Raw genomic sequence first — 17,841 nt, forward strand, 5'->3', positions numbered from 1 at the left:
GGTGGGCTGGCATCAGAGAGTGGTTTCTTTTGGTTCAGCACATTGCTTAGAACACTGCAAAGAGGGAAAGGGTTTGGCAGGGGCCCAAGCCACCCTAGCAGGGACTGAAGTAACGGAGAACGTGAAGGTACCACGACAATACGCAGATCTCCGCGACGTCTTCAGCGAAAGGGAAGCTGACCAACTACCCCCGCATAGACCCTTTGACTGTCAAATCAATTTACTCCCTGGGGCACAGCTCCCTGTAGGCAAGCTGTACGCCATGTCAGACAGAGAGATGCAGGAGCTAAGAGAGTTCATTGACAAGAACCTGAAGAGAGGGTTCATCAGAGAGTCCAGGGCGGTGGGGGGCAGCCCAGTGTTTTTTGTGGATAAAAAAAAACACGAACAAGCCGAGGCTTGTGTGTGACTTCAGGGCCTTAAATGCAGTGTCAGAACCAGTGGCTTTCCCTATGCCCAGGATTGACGACATTTTGACAAGGGTCAGGAAGGGAAAGATTTTTACTAAACTGGACCTAAGGGGGGCGTACAACCTGATACGAATAAGGAAGGGGGATGAATGGAAAACCACCATGTTCACCCCTTTGGGGGCATTTGAATATTTAGTTATGCCCTTCGGCCTACAAGGAGGCTCCGCGTGCTTTCAATCGTTTATGAACCACGTCCTGGGGCCTTTGCTTTACAAGAATTGTGTGGCCTTCTTAGACGACGTGTTGGTGTATTCTGAGAATGAGGAGCAGCATGTGAGAGACGTCAGAGAAGTGTTGAGCAGGCTGCAAGCCAACCAGCTGTGGGTGAAACTGGAGAAGTGTCAGTTTCATACCAAGGAGGTGGAATTCCTGGGGTATCGCCTGTCAGACAAGGGATTGGCCATGGATCCCGGCAAGGTCCAGGCGGTGCTGGAATGGAAAACACCCAAAACAAGGAAGGATGTGCAGAGGTTCCTAGGATTTGGGAACTTCTATCGTAAGTTCATCCGAAACTTTGCCCACCTGACGGCGCCCATTACGGACTGTCTCAGCAGTAAGAAGAAGTTCGTTTGGACTGAGGAGGCGGAGCGAGCATTTGAGGAACTAAAAAGGGCCTTCGCCTCGGAACAACAACTCCTGCATGTGGATTTACAAAAACCGATGAGAGTGGAAACTGACGCATCAGACAGAGCGATTGGGGCGGTGCTTCTGCAGCCAGGGAAGGAGGAGTCAGAGTGGAGACCGTGTGCCTTTTTTTCGCGAAAGCTGAACAAATCCGAGAGGAACTACACGGTGTATGACCGAGAACTACTAGCCATTCATGAGGCGTTCCGGAGATGGAGGCACCTGCTAATTGGCGCACAACATAAGGTGCAAGTGTGCACTGACCACAAGAACCTAGAGTATTGGAGGACGGCACGAGTGCTCAACCAACGGCAAGTGAGATGGGCCCAGGAGTTCTCCAAATTTAACTTTGAGATTTGTTACGTGCCAGGCCCAGAGAACATTAGGGCGGACGCTCTCTCACGCAAACCTGAATATTTGGAGGGGGAGGGAGCACCCGAAGAGAGACATGTCATTCCAGAGGACCGCTGGGTGTGTGGGGCGGCATTGGTGGGACAAAGAGAACTGGTAGAGGAAACAGAGAATGATGAATACGCCCAGAATAAGCTCAGAGGTCTTAGGGGTGAGGGAGAGGAACCAGGGGGTTTCGAGGAAAGAAATGGAGCTTTGTATTACAAAGGGGCACTGTATATCCCTGAAGGAGACTTAAGGGGGAGGGTACTCAAGCAGTTGCACGACAGCCCCACGGCGGGGCATTTTGGACAACACAAAACCATGTGGTTGGTCACCAGGGAATTTTGGTGGCCTAAGGTGAGGGAAGATGTACGGGAGTATGTAAGAGGGTGTGAGCAATGCCAGCGAGCCAAAGGGGAGAGGCGGGCACCGGCGGGGCTATTAGAACCCTTACCAACCCCAGAACGACCTTGGGAGGCAGTGTCGATAGATTTTATGACTGATCTGCCGAAGTCCAAGGGGAAAACAGCCATCATGGTGGTGGTAGACCTACTAACAAAGATGTGCCACTTTGTAGCCTGCTCGCATGCAGTCACGGCGGAAGAGACAGCGAAGTTATTTGTAGAACACATTTTTAGGTTGCACGGGGTGCCATTGAGGGTGGTCTCAGACCGAGGAAAACAATTTACTTCCAGGTTCTGGAGGAAGCTCATGAGCTTACTGCAGGTGGAGGTCAACTTTTCGACTGCCCGGCACCCTGAAACCAACGGGCAGGCGGAAAGAGCAAACGGTGTCCTCCAGCAATACCTGAGGTGTTATGTCAATGACAGAGAGAATGACTGGGTAGAAAAGTTGGCGCTGGCGGAATTTGCCTACAACAATGCCGAGAATGTGTCCACAGGGATGAGCCCCTTCTTGGCTAATTATGGGTGTCATCCCAGGGCTTTCCCAGGGGGAGAAGGGGAGAGATGGGGTGTCCCGGCAGCCGAGCTTTTTGTAGAAGAAATGGAAGCAATCCATCGTCAGCTCCAACTCAACTTAGAAAGGGCGAAGGAAGAATACAAGAGGCAGGCAGACAAGAACCGAAGGGAAGGTGAAACCATAAGGGTGGGAGATAGGGTGTGGCTGTCAACCCAAGGGTTGCCGTTCAAAGGAGGTTGTAAGAAATTAAGACCCAGGAGATTGGGTCCCTTTGAGGTCATTCAACAGGTCAACCCAGTGGCTTTCAGGCTCCGGTTACCCAACCACATGAAACTGCACCCAGTATTTCACAGGTCGTTACTGTCACCGTATGAGGGGGGACGAGAAGGGATGGCCACTCGGGGACCGATCATAGAAGAAAGGGAATGCAGCAGCCATGTGGCAGAAATCCTCGACGCCAGGTGGAAGGGGGATCAGGTGGAGTATTTGGTAGCGTGGGAAGGAGAACCGGAGTCAGAAAACACTTGGGTAATGGCAGAAGATATCAATGACGAGGTATTGATAGAAACGTTCCATCAAAGGTTCCCAAGGAAACCTCAGCCTGTGGAGAGGTTCCGGAGGGAATACTTTGGGACCACCGATGAGGAGGAGGAGTTGGAAGGATTCTCGGAATCGGAAGGGGAAGGGGAGATGGACTCTGAGGAGGAGGAGTACTTCGAGACCAGGAACCGCAACAGGTGGAGAGAAGTGTTCGGGACATCGGAAGATGAAGGAAGTTCATTCCGGGGTTTTGCCTCCTCACCGCCCGTAGAGGAGGGGGCGAGAGGGGATGAAGGGGGCCCTGGAGGGGAGGTGGATGTCAGGGAACTGCCATCGGAAGGAAGGGAAGTGAAAGGGCTCACACAGGTTGGGAGAGACTCAGCAGCTGAAGAGGGAACCAGTAGGGGGAGAGGAGCTGAGCTGAGGGAAAGGGAGCTGGAGGGATGGCTCAGAGACACTTCCAGCGAAAACAGTGGGGAGGTTTCAGGACCTCCTGTAGGGACACCCACTCCTCGCCGGAAACTGTCACGCAGAGAGTCCAGAAGACGTGTTTCCGTTAAGGAGCTTTTATGTTGGAAGCGATTCCGAAAGCAACCACTGTCGGAATCTGCCAGCGACTGACGGAGCCATGTTTAAGGGGCTCAGTTACAGACAGAGGTTTGCAAACTTGACCAAACTCTGAGGGACTAGGATTTTACACACAAGCAGCTCATCGTCCCATCACAGGTTCCTTCTTTTTCTCTGCATTTCCAGCATTTATTATCATGAGTATGATACATTTTTCCTAACTTCACTGGTGTTAAATACCATCTATGCATCATTTTCATCAATTTTTCTGTTAATACTTTACAAGCTGTAAATTTGATTCCTTTTTCCCACAATTTCTCCCAATCTACCATCATGATATTGTGCCCCACATGCCTGGCCCATTCAATCATTACAGATTTCACTTGTTCATCTTTTGTACGCCATTCCAGCAATAAATTGTACATCTTAGATAGGTTTTTTGTTTTTGTATCTAATAATTCCATTTCCTGTTTGGATTTCTCTCTTTGAAAAGCAGTTTTCTTATCCATTTTAAACACTTCATTTATCTGGATGTACTGGAACCAATCATCTAATTTATCTTTCAACGGATCATAAGATTTTAATCTAAATTGGTCCCCTACTTCCATCAGAATATCGTTATACTTCAATTACGTATCTTTCATATTTTTTAAAAAATAATTTTTATTAAGTTTTCCATTTAACAATCCAATCATATCACATTAATTATTCCAAATTATACCAATGCATATCATAAAGTCCAAATATTTTGCCAAATTATAATTTTTTGTTGGGGTTCCCATGCTTCGAGTTCAGTCGGGTCCAATCATCTTATATTTCTGCTGCTTTTAGTGTTCACCAGTCCCATCTTTGGATCTTCCTGTTGTTTTCCTTTTTCTTCTTAATAGCCTCTGAATTGTTTCCACAGACGAATTAAAGTAAGCTATATTATGCTTCTGTGTGAACTTTGTAAGGCTCTCCCTTTTTTTAAAGCTGGTAAGTCTTTTGTTTGCAATAAATCCTCACATGCTGATCCAAAAGTCCTCCTTGGGTGGCAGACGCCATCTTTTTCAGTTCCGATGAAATAAAATCTAGGTGTTTGCCCATTAATTTTCCCAGACATGTTGCACCATAAATTAGCCTTTCCAGGGAAGATTTGCCAAGTCGAACTTAGAATGCAAACATAATAATAATAATAATAATAATAATAATAATAATAATAATTTATTATTTATACCTCGCCCATCTGGCTGTGTTTCCCCAGCCACTCTGGGTGGCTTCCATAGAAACAAAAAATACACTAAAATATCACACATTAAAAACTTCCCTGAACAGGGCTGCCTTAAGATGACTTCTGAATGTCAGGTAGTTGTTTATTGCTTTGACATCTGAAAGGAGGGCGTTCCACAGGGCAGGTGCCACTACTGAGAAGGCCCTCTGCCTGGTTCCCTGTGGCTTTGCTTCTCGCAATGAGGGAACCGCCAGAAGGCCCTCGGCGCTGGACCTCAGCATCCGGGCAGAACGATGGGGGTGGAGACGCTCCTTCAGATATACTGGACCAAGGCCGCTTAGAGCTTTAAAGGTCAGCACCAACACTTTAAATTGTGCTCGGAAACGTACTGGGAGCCAATGTAGATCTTTCAAGACCGGTGTTATGTGGTCTCTGCGGCCACTCCCAGTCACCAGTCTAGCTGCCGCGTTCTGGATTAGTTGTAGTTTCTGGGTCACCTTCAAAGGTAGCCCCACGTAGAGCGCATTGCAGTAATCCAAGCAGGAGATAACCAGAACATGCACCACTCTGGCGAGGCAGTCTGCGGGCAGATAGGGTCTCAGCCTGCGTACCAGATGGAGCTGGTAAACTGCTGCTCTGGGCGCAGATTTGACCTGTGCTTCCATGTACAGCTGTGAGTCCAAAATGACTCCCACGCTGTGTACTTGGTCCTTCAGGGGCAGTTACCCCATTCAGGACCAGGGAATCCTCCACACCTGCCCGCCTCCTGTCCCCCCAAAACAGTACTTCTGTCTTGTCAGGATTCAACCTCAATCTGTTAGCCGCCATCCATCCTCCAACCGCCTCCAGGCACTCACACAGGACCTTCACTGCCTTCACTGGTTCTGATTTGAAAGAGAGGTAGAGCTGGGTATCATCCGCATACTGATGAACACCCAGCCCAAATCCCCTGATGATCTCTCCCAGCGGCTTCATGTAGATGTTGAAAAGCATGGGGGAGAGGACAGAACCCTGAGGCACCCCACAAGTGAGAGCCCAGGGGTCTGACCACTCATCCCCAACACCACTTTCTGGACACGGCCCAGGAGGAAGGAGCGGAACCACTGTATGACAGTGCCCCCAGCTCTCAGCCCCTCAAGACGGTCCAGAAGGATGTTATGGTCGATGGTATCAAACGCCGCTGAGAGATCCAGCAGAACTAGGAAACAGCTCTCACCTTTGTCCCTAGCCCGCCGGAGATCATCAACCAGTGCGACCAAGGCAGTTTCAGTCCCATGATGAGGCCTGAATCCCAACTGGAAGGGATCCAAATGGTCCGCTTCTTCCAGGCGTGCCTGGAGTTGTTCAGCAACCACTCGCTCAATCACCTTGCCCAAGAATGGAAGATTTGAGACTGGGCGATAGTTGGCCATCGTGGCTGCATCTAAAGATGGTTTTTTAAGAAGCGGTTTAATAACCGCCTCTTTCAGCGGCTCTGGGAAGGCTCCCTCACGGAGGGAAGCATTCACCACCCCACGAAGCCCATCACCCAGTCCTTCCCAGCTAGCTTTTATGAGCCAGGATGGGCAAGGATCAAGGAGACAAGTGGTTGGTTTCACTTGTCCAAGCAGCCTGTCCACATCCTCGGGGGTAACAGATTGGAATTGATCCCACACAACTTGACTAGACAGGACTCTAGCACTCTCCCACCCCGGCCCTGCTCCCACGGTGGAGTCTACCTCTTCTCGAATCTGAGCGACTTTATCTGCAAAAAACTTTGCAAAATCATTGCAGATCATGTGGCCCGTACTGGGCCCCAATGTGACAGGTGGTTCTGCTAAATTGTGAACCACCTGAAAGAGTCTCCTGCTGCTGTTTTCCGCAGATGCAATAGAGGCAGTGAAGAAAGTCTTCTTCGCTGTCGCTATCGCCACTTGGTAGGCTCAACACTGAGCTCTAACCCGTATCCGGTCAGATTCAGAATGGGTTATCCGCCACCGGCGCTCTAGCCGTCTCAACGATTATTTCATTGCCCTCAGATCCGTGGAAAACCACGGAGCTGTCCGGGCTCCAAACATGTTAATAGAGTAATGGCTTGCCTCTCCCTACGGCTATTAATCTTGCAACATAGTCTGTCTCATAATGGCGGACCCTGATTAAAAACTGCGTCACAAGAGAGCCTTTTATTTTCTTTCCAGATATTTCAAAAAACAAAGGCTTTAGTTGATATTTTTATTTCCACACAGTTTATTTTCCAGTCTCACTTGCTCTATGTCATTTTGACAGTTCTTCTGGGGGGGGGGGGGTGTTAGGTAATATCATAGTAAGAAAAGAAAAGAAAAAGCCCCCCCCCTTTCTGTTCCGTTTCAACATACCGGCATAGATGTTATTCTTTGATGTTATCTTCTTTCCAGTCCACTCCATCTATCTTAACTTCTCTCTCTTTTTAAAAAAATAATTTTTATTAAGTTTCATATTACAAAATTAAACACATCAAACCAATTAATCCAAATTATAACAATACATATCATATAATCCAATTGTTTTCCAAATTATAATTTTTTGTGGGCAGTATCCATGCTTTTTGATCAGCAGGAGTCCAATCCTCGAATATTTCTGCTGCTTTCATATTAAGAATGATATTTCCAGTCCCTTCTTCTCAATCCTTGTCGTTACTCATTTTCCTTTTCATTCACCTCCGAATTGCTCCGCAAGTGGGTTGAAAAAAACAGTCTTATTTGTGTTTCTGTGTGGGCTTTGTACTGCTCTCTCGTAAATCACTCTCATCCAATAGTCCAGGCATTTCCGCTCGAGCAAGCAATTGCCATCTTCTCGTCCCGATGAAATACAGTCTTAAAGCTCGCTGTTTAACTTTCCCGACCTGTTGCATCGTAAATTAGTCTTTTTCCAGGAGGGCTGCCCCTTCCAGTTCACAATCTCATTGAAAATAATAAATCTTTGGCTCGCCCTCCCCAAGACCAAACCTCCTGCAACACAGGTCTCGTATCAAATCTCCATTCTTACTGCGTCACAAAGAGAGCCCTTCTTCTTCTTTCCAAATCTTTTACAGAGTAAAACCTTTAAGTTCATATTATTCCCACACAGTTCATTTTTAGTCCCATTTGCCAATTAGTTGCTGTGACGGATCTTCTAAGAGGGAGGGTTATTATTTAATCACATAGAGCAAAAAAAGATAAAAAGTCATCCCCCCCCTTTCAGTTCCGTTGCATTCCATTCCACATACCATGTCTGTAGTACTTTGATGTAATCTTCCGTCTCAGTCTTCTTCATTTCAGTGGTAAAATTGTTAGCAGATAAGAACCTCCTGCCTCTCTTGAAGCATGTGCATTATCTTTCACCAATTTTTTTCTTTTTAAGTAACGCAAGTAGTTTTGCACCTGGAAGCAGCTTCAGAGGAGTTCCAAGGCCCACCGAGGGTTGTGCACCCAGTGCCTCACCCCCTCCTTCTTCTGAACTCGGGGGTGATTTGTGGCAACAGCGGGTGAAAACTGCATCTCTCCCCCCTGGAGAGATGAAGGGAGACTGATTTATTCCCCATAATCAGCCTCTAATTACCTTGTGCGAGCTGGATAGATGTTAATATCCACCATCTTCCAAGGCGCCCCTAGCGGCCCCCCAATCTTAACTTCTCAGTGGCAGGTTTAATTAGCAGCTAAAGTACCCTCTTCTTCACTCGAAGCATGTGCAATAATTCTTATTTCCAATTTTTTATCTGAAGAAATGCAACTTGGGCTGCGCTCGGAGACAGTGTCCGGGAGATCCAAGCTCGCTCGAGGGCTTTCCGTCCAGTGCCCTCACCCTCTCCTTCTTTCGAACTCGGGGGTGATTTATGGGCAACTGCGGACGAGGCTGCATCTTCCCTTACACCAGGAAGAAAAATGGGAGGCTGATTTACTCCCATATCAGCCCCTTAATTACCTTGTGTGAGCTGGAGAGATGGTATTGTCGGCCATCTTCCAAGGCACCCATAGCAGAGCCCCCACGTATCTTTCGTAGTCAACCTTTTATAGGGCTTAGCTTCCAATGGTGAGCCATATCAGTTGTTTTTCAAGGGTTCTCGCGATGCATCAGGGAATGGTCTGAAGCTGAGTATGGGGGAATCCATTCTCAGGCAGATGAGCTTTCCTGAGAGCTGAAGGGGAGGATTCTCCCCCCTCTTTTGCAGTGGTCTCAGAAGCAGGGAGTGACAGCAATACAGAGCAGATTAGACAGGAGATACCTAGCTAAGAGATAAGGACAAGAGAAACAGACTCAGCTGGCCCTGAAGCAGGAATACGGATTTCTTCTGAGTTCATTGCTGTGAGGAAGAGTGGACTCTGAGAGGAACATGTCCCACACTCCATACATCTAAATAGGTTCTCCCTTGTGAGAGTCCCTAGATGTTTCTTAAACATTCCTGTGAGAGTTCCTAGATGTTTTTTAAACATTCCACTATAATTAAATCACTTTCTGTAATCTTTCCATTTAAACTGCTTCTCCTCATTTCTGTTGATGGTTTGTAGGGTTTCAACTCTAAAAGTTCATCCTGTGCATGAGTCTGTTGATTTAGAACTTCCACTAGTACTGGACTTCAACCTCTGTCTAACTTCCTGACATTTATATGGTGTGTCTCTTGTGTGAGTTTGTTAATGTAAATCAAGGGTTCCACTCTGACTGAAGCTCCTTCCAGAGGCCAAAAGTTTAAATGATTTCTCCCATGTGGGTCTGCTGATGTTTTCTAAGATTTCCACTATGACTGAAGCTTTTTCCGCACTCTATGCATTTAAATGGTTTCTCATCTGTGTGAATACGTTGATGTGATCTAAGGGTTGTATTATCACGAAAGCTATTTCCGCACTCCATGCATTTAAATGGTTTTTCGTCTGTGTGAGTACGCTGATGTCTTCTAAGGTCTGCATTGAAACCGAAGCTCTTTCCACACTCAATGCATTTAAACGGTTTCTCCCCTGTGTGAATCCGTTGATGTTTTCTAAGTGTTCCATTATCACTAAAGCTCTTTCCACACTCAATACATTCAAATGGTTTCTCCCCTGTGTGAGTCCGTTGATGTGTTCTAAGGTTTCCAATATAATGAAAGCTCTTTCCACACTCCATACATTTAAATGGTTTCTCCCCTGTGTGAGTCTATTGATGCCTTCTAAGGTGTGCATTATCACAAAAGCTCTTTCCACACTCCATACATTTATATGGTTTCTCCCCTGTGTGAGTCTGTTGATGTATATTGAGGTTTCCACTCTCACTGAAGCTCTTTCCACACTCCATACATTTATATGGTTTCTCCCCTGTGTGAGTCCGTTGATGTCTTCTAAGGTCTCCATTGAAATGGAAGCTTTTTCCACACTCCATACATTCATATGGTTTTTCACCCGTGTGAGTCTGTTGGTGTCTTTTAAGGTGTCCACTTTGACTGAAGCTCTTTCCACACTCCATACATCTAAATGGTCTCTCCCCTGTGTGAGTCTGTTTGTGTAATTTAAGGTTTCCACTCCGACTGAAGCTCCTTCCACACTCCATACATTTATATGGTTTTTCATCCGTGTGAGTCTGTTGATGTATATTGAGTTGTCCACTCTGGCTAAAGCTCTTTCCACACTGCATACATTTGTATGGTTTCTCCCCTGTGTGAGTCCGTTGATGTGAACTTAAGTGTCCACTATAACTGAAGTTCTTCCCACACTCCTTGCATTTGAATCCTTTCTTGCCCTTGTTAGTCCACTGATGTATTCTAAGTTTTCCACTATCAGTGAAACTATTTCCACACTCTGTACCTTTCAATGGTTTCTCCCCTGTCAGAGGTCATTGATGTGAATTATGTGTGCTCATTTAATGAAGCATATTCCACATTTCACACATTTTAATTTCTCTTCCTAATGAAACGAAAGGTGTCCCATCTCCTGGAGTTCTGACTGTCCTCTCCATCTCCTTCTTCAGAGTGGGAGGAAAGGAAATCCTGTTTGAGTTTCAAGGCAGAGAACAAATGGAAAGAGAACACATCAACCACCATTAGCACCTTCATTTATTTCAACATCTCCTACCTTGTCCAGCCTCCAACCCATGTTCCCAGTTTTGAGGAAATAAAGATGCAATGTCACCAAATGATAGTAATGCACCAGCAAACTTTCATAATCCTCAATCATCGTTAATGAAGCAGCATGATATTGGAATACAGCCTTTCCAAATCAATTGTTTACTCACAGAAAAGGCATCTGCTCTCTGTCCATGAAACGTACTTCGCTTTCTCTGGTTCATCGTCCCTTTGGACATTCCCCATCCTCTGCATCATAATCCTCCATCCACCTCTAGATCTTTATGAATCACCTGCAGAGTCCCAATGGTCCATTTGGACCATTATGTGAGACCCAGGTCTATGTCTTTTCCGGGGACTGTGGTCTGGGTCAGTCAGAGAACAAGTAACAAGGATTGGTGCTTGGGGTCAGCTGAATGGATGCTCAGGGAAGCTTGGAGATGGACCTCCATCTACATGCCTTACACTGCATGGAGAGAGCAGGAGAAGCAGAAGGAAAGCAGGTGGTGCATGGGAATCCCAGACAGAAACACCCACCCCCATTGCTCCTTATAATAATGATGTGCTGTCTGATCTTGTGCCTGTCTTCTGACAGAGGACTATCCTAATCTGGCACTGAAAAGCAGGATATTCAAGGCAAGGAGATAACTGTATTTAATGGTAGGTAGCCGTGTTGGTCTGACACAGCTGAAATAAAAAAGTAAAAAAAATAGTCCAGAAGCATCTTAGGGACCAACTAAGTATGTTCTAGGTATAAGCTTTTGTGTGCATGCACACTTCTTCATATAGTGAAGGGTAGTATGAGATGGTAGTAGGTGTACCCATCTGAGAAAAACCCCACCCCACCCTGCCATGATATACAAGGGTCTGGTGACATCTGTTTCAGAGTATCTGAAGAAGTGTGCATGCACATGAAAGCTTATACCTAGAACAATCTTAGTTGGTCTCTAAGGTGCTACTGGACTATTTTTTTATTTTTTATTTCAACTGTGTCAGACCAACACAGCTACCTACCTGCATCTAGATGTCATGGGGTATTAGTAGTTCCTTTGGTGGAAAATACATCATGCACCTTATAGGGTAATTTATCCACTATTGGTCCCCACCCTGCAGTCAACTCTCACCTGTGGCTTCCAGAAGCTGTCAGTATGCAACAGGGGCTGCAATCCCAGGAACGGCTTCGACCAGCTGGCAAAACCAGGTGAGGATACCTGATGGGTCTCAAATCCTTGGTGGGTTGGGGAATTCTGCTGCAGGTGAAGGCAGCCCTGGTGGATGAGAGGATGAGAACAACAGTCAATCCCACAGTCCAGAAGGCAGATTCTGCCCGTGCTGAAGAGGAAAGTGAAGGGCAGATGGGGCACGTCCACCTGGAGGCTTTTTATCTAGTCCCAGGGTTTCTCAGACATTGAATTATATATAAATTACAGTATTGAAATGCACCTTCTCCCACTTCATATTCAGCTATTACTCTACTCTGCTTGTCTGTTTCTTACTTGAGTGCTGTTTTGGTATGCTAAGTCAGGGTTTTACTGTAAGTTACATTTTTGCTATTTTTTTGGATCCTGTTATGCTTATTTGTCTTCAGTACAGTCATACCTCATGTTACGTTTGCTTCAGGTTGTGCGTTTCTGTCTTGTGTCCCGTGGCAACCCAGTTACTTCCGGGTTTTGCCGCTCATGCATGCGCAGACATGCAAAATGACATCACGTGCATTCGCAGAAGCAGTGAATCGCGACCTGCACATGCACAGACGTGGGTTGCGTTATGCTCATGTTGCAAACGGGCCTCCGGAATGGATCCCGTTTGCAACCAGAGGTACCACTGTAATAGATTTCTCAGCTGAATTTTTTTTTGCTGCCTCTGAGCATTTTTTGCTACTCTGCTAATTATACGTGGAACTTGCTCTGGAGATCGTTATGGAGGAACAAGATCTGCAACCTTAAGCCATAAACAGCCTCGGCCCTGTAGACCTGAAGGAGCGTCTCCACCCCTATCGCTCAGTCTGGATAGGGAGGTCCTCCTCCGAGGGTCTTGGTACTAAAGGGTTAAGAGGTAACAAGTCGCTCTAATCACTGAGCAGCTGGAAGTCATTAAGCATCCAGGAATGTGAGTTAGTTTGTATAAAGAGTCAGTTCACCCGTGTTTCTGTCTCTTCTTCCCCCTTTGACCTGACTCGCAGACTCAGTTTGTGGCCATGGGCGTGTTTGCTGATATGAGTCAAGTTTAAAGTTTTCTTTATGCCGGAGATAAAAGCATGTGTGCTTTATCGCCAGGGTTTTTCTTTTGTGAATAAAGTTTTTCCCTGAGTTCCAAAGTGCTTGCTCCACATGTAGCAAAAAAACATAAAAGAATTTTAAGTAATAAAAAACTGGGCCAAGAGTTTATCGCATTAGATTCGAACAAAAAGAGAGGTGTGGTAATATATGTAAAAGAGAAGCATGATCCAAAATTAATTTTTAAGGAGGATGAGGGAAGAATATTGATTGTACAAATTGGGTTTCAAGGGGGGAAATGGCTGATTGTGGGGATCTATGCACCAAATGATAAGAAAGCTGAATTTTATACAAAGTTGGATGAAATAATGTTAGAGTATTTAGATCAGAAATTGATACTACTGGGAGACTTTAATGGAGTGGTGGTACCGGATTTAGACAGATTAACAAAGAGGCGAAATACATATGAAGGTAAACTGCCGAAGGCCTTCTTTGATATGGCCAATATATTGGGACTAATTGACATCTGGAGATTAAGGAATCCAACAGTAAGACAATTTTCATTCCACTCTGAACCAAACCAAAGCTTCAGCAGAATAGATCAGATCTGGGTTTCTAAGATTCTAACACCGAGAGTAACTAGAATTGAAATCCTTCCAAGAACCCTGTCAGATCATAATCCTCTATATATGGAATTAAAAGGGAAGGACCCTTCTACACATAGATGGAGAATGAATGAGAGCTTATTTAATGACCAGAGAGTAGTGGAAACTGCAAAAGAGACAATAACAGACTATTTTAAATGGAATCTAAACAAAGAAACACCAATTGAAACAGTCTGGGACGCGAGCAAAGCGGTGATAAGGGGTTTCCTAATTCAAAAAAACAGCTTCCAGAAAAGAGGGAGAGAGAAGAAGAAAGAAGAGATCCTGTCCCAGCTCATGGGGAACGAAAAACAGCTTATAACAAAACCTAAAGATGAAATAATAAAAGGAAATATAAAAATGTTGCAGTCTCAGTTCTCCATGGTGGTGGGACAGGAAATCGAATGGAAAATAAAAGCCATGAGACAAAAAAAAATTGAGTCAGCCAACAAAGTTGGGAGATTCTTGGCGTGGCAAATAAAAGCAAGACAAAAACAGAACACAATTTGTAAAATAAAATATGGGGATAAAATGATTGAGGACCCGAAAGAAATTAGAAAAGCATTTCAGAGATTCTATAGAGATCTTTGTAGGAAAGATAAAGAAGACAATAAGAGAATAGAAAAGTATATCCATGACCATAAATTGCATCAAATCTCAGAAGAAGAAAAAAAAGTGCTTAACCAGGAGATAACAGAACAAGAGGTCATGAAGGCAATAAAAAGAATGAAAATAGGGAAGACCCCAGGACCGGACGGTATCTCAGCAAAGTATTATAAAACATTATCGCAATACCTGACACCTGTTCTAAGTGAAGTAATGAATAAAGTCTTAAGAGAAGGAAAGATGCCAAACACCTGGAAAGAAGCCTATATTACACTGATCCTGAAGAAAGAGGTGGATATATTAGATGTAAAAAATTTCAGACCAATTTCGTTATTGAATAACGACTATAAGCTGTTTGCGGATATACTAGCGAATAGACTAAAAATGGTGTTAAATAAGGTGATACACAAGGACCAAACAGGCTTTCTGCCGGGGAGGCAATTAAGGGACAATGTAAGAAACCTGATAAACATAATTGAATACCTTGAAGTCAGAAATGAGAAACAGGCAGTACTAATGTTTATAGACGCGGAAAAAGCATTTGATAATGTTTCTTGGTATTTCATGAAAGAAAACTTAAAAGTACTAGGAACTGGTGAAATTTTTTTGAGAGGTATTGACACGATTTATTCGGACCAAAAAGCAAAGTTAATAATTAATAACAACATATCAGACAACTTTGAGATAACTAAAGGTACTAGGCAGGGATGTCCTTTGTCTCCCTTGCTATTTATTACAGTCCTAGAGGTCTTGAACAAGAAGCTAAGAGAATCATCAGAAGTCAAAGGCATTAAGGTGGGACGAAAAGAATTTAAGTTAAGAGCCTTCACAGATGACCTACCGTACTTTTCTCTCTATAACACGCAGATTTTTTCTCCTAAAAAATAAGGGGAAATGTCTGTGCGTGTTATTGTGCGAATGTGTGGTCCCTGAAGCCCTCGAGCCAGCAAAAATCCAATCACACGCGTCAGGGAGAAGGGAGCTCCGTGAGAGAGGAAGCTGTTGCTTTCCTGCATTCTGCCTCAGGGTCTTACTGCCCACCCTGTTCTGTTTCGGTTCCTGTTTGCTCAAACGGAACAAAGAGCAGGCAAATCCCCTCCCCTCCAGGCAAGCAGAGGGGAAAGGAAAGAATCGTGTCCTTCCTTCTAATTCCTCTCCGTGCTCCGGTGCTGCTGGGTCCAGGGAAGCGTTTTAGGGACATTTTAGGCAGCCGGAAAACATTCAGGTGGGGGGGAGAGAGGGGGGACTGGCTTGGGTGTGTGTGGGGGGGGGGAACTTTTGCCTTCCTTTCCTCCCTCCCGTTAAACCCCTCTCCTGCATTCTTAGCCAGCTGCTTCTCCACACACCCCTCTTGTGCTCCTTGTCTCTTCTGTGTTTTTCCTTCTCTCCCCACTTAAAACGTGGTTACAAAGCATGGATCCACATGGATCCTCAGGATCTTTGCATTGGGTCACCCCAAATTCACCATCAGATCACATTACATGTCCATGGCTACAGCCTGCACCAAAAAAATCATGCACCCACTGTTGCCTGGGGCTGCAATGGTGCAAAAACGTCTTTACAAAGCATGGATCCACATGGATCCTCAGGATCTTTGCATTGGGTCACCCCAAATTCACCATCAGATCACATAGCATGTCCATGGCTACAGCCTGCACCAAAAAAATCACGCATCCACTGTTGCCTGGGGCCACAATGGTGCAAAAACGTGGTTACAAAGCACAGATCCACAGGGATTCTCAGGATTTTTGCTTTGGGCTACCCCAAACTCACCATCAGATCACATGTCTGTGGCCACAGCATGAGGCACAAAAATGATACACCCACTGTTTCATTCAGAATTTTTTCCCCTTGTTTTCCTCCTCTAAAAACGATGTGCGTGTTATGGTCAGGTGCGTGTTATAGAGCGAAAAATACGGGAGTCTTAACGTTGGAAGAACCAAGACAAAGTGTGAAAGAGGCAATAAAAAGAATGGAAGAGTTTGGGAAGGTATCAGGGTTTAAACTCAACAAAAACAAGACGAAAATGCTAGCAAAAAATCTGAAGAAAGAAGAGATGGAAGAATTACAAGTAGACTCAGGAATCGCGATAGCTAAAAAAATAAAATATTTAGGAATTTGGATGACAACAAAAAATATAAACCTGTACAAGGACAACTATGAGGTGGTATGGAAAGAAATTAAGAAAGATATGGATATATGGAGCAGACTAAAATTGTCATTATTAGGCAGAATCTCTGTGATAAAAATGAATATACTACCTAGACTGTTATTTTTATTTCAAGCAATACCAGTGGTAAAAGGGATAAGACAATTTAAGGATTGGCAAAAAAATTAGCGAAATTTGTCTGGCAGGGGAAAAGGCCAAGGATAAAAATGAAGATATTAGTAGATAAGAAAGAGAGAGGAGGTTTTGATTTACCAGACCTGACTTTATATTATGAAGCTTCGTGCTTGGTATGGTTAAAAGATTGGCTGACTTTAGAAAACACTGACCTATTAGATCTAGAGGGCCACAACAATAGATACGGTTGGCATTCATACCTATGGTACAACAAAGTAAAGGTACATAAAGGTTTTCTAAAACATGTGTTTGGAAATCTTTATATGAAGTATGGGATCGGAATAAAAACCACCTGGAAAGAAAGACACCGTGGTGGATATCACCAATTGAGGTGTTGACAACAAAAAAGTAAACATGGAAGAGGAAAGAGTAACATACGAGGATATTACTAGGAAAACAGATCAAGGGATAAAGCTCAAACCATATGACCAAATTGAAAAGATGTTAACAGGGTGGCTGCAATACCACCAGATTAGTGACTTATTAAAGGAAGATAAAAAGAGAAATGGGTTCGAAGATAAAAAATCAAAATTCCAAATCGAGTTAATAGATTGTAAAGATAAAATTTTATCAAGAATGTATGGTTTATTGCTAGAATGGTACACAAAAGACGAAGAAGTAAAGGAATCAATGATAAAATGGGCAATTGATATTGGGCATAACATTGAATTGGATGCGTGGAAAAGATTATGGAAGGAGGGTTTGAGATTTACAGGATGCATGGCTTTAAAGGAAAACTTGCTAAAAATGATGTATAGATGGCATTTGACGCCAGTAAAATTAGCTAAAATGTATAGGAAAAAAGAAAGAAAATGTTGGAAATGTAAAAAGGCAGATGGGGACTATTTCCATATGTGGTGGACCTGCGATAAGGTAAAAAAAATTTGGGAATCAATTTATAATGAACTCAAAAAAATATTTAGATATACTTTCCCCAAAAGACCGGAAGCGTGTCTAATAGGCTTAATAGGAACAGAAATTAAAATAGAAGATCAAAATTTGTTCATGTATGCTACAGCTGCCGCGAGGACCCTTCTGGCCCAAAGATGGAAAGTACAAGATATACCAACTATTCAGGAGTGGCAGGCAAAGTTGACAGAATATGCAGAACTTGCCAAACTATCAGGGAGGATCCGGGACCAGGGAGATCAAAGATACCAAAATAACTGGAGTAAATTTATTGAATATTTGAAGAAGAATTGTAAAGAGGTCAAAACACTAGCAGGATTGACATAATACCTCCAATGTATAATAGTACTAATATGAGAATGATGTGCATGA

At 44.3% G+C, this 17,841-nt stretch overlaps 2 protein-coding genes across 5 annotated transcripts in view; one reads left to right on the forward strand and one right to left on the reverse strand.

Annotated features, from left to right (window-relative positions):
- Positions 1–17,841, forward strand: part of LOC308486268 (uncharacterized protein) — a 157,083-nt gene that overhangs the window by 51,860 nt on the left and 87,382 nt on the right. The gene's annotated exons all lie outside the window — the stretch shown is intronic.
- The window catches only part of LOC308486216 (uncharacterized protein), an 86,745-nt gene that overhangs the window by 18,773 nt on the left and 50,131 nt on the right, over positions 1–17,841 (reverse strand). The window lies entirely within an intron of this gene.

Source organism: Podarcis pityusensis, assembly GCF_964106645.2.
Source record: "Podarcis pityusensis genome assembly, chromosome: 10".
Taxonomy (NCBI): Eukaryota; Metazoa; Chordata; class Lepidosauria; order Squamata; family Lacertidae; genus Podarcis; species Podarcis pityusensis.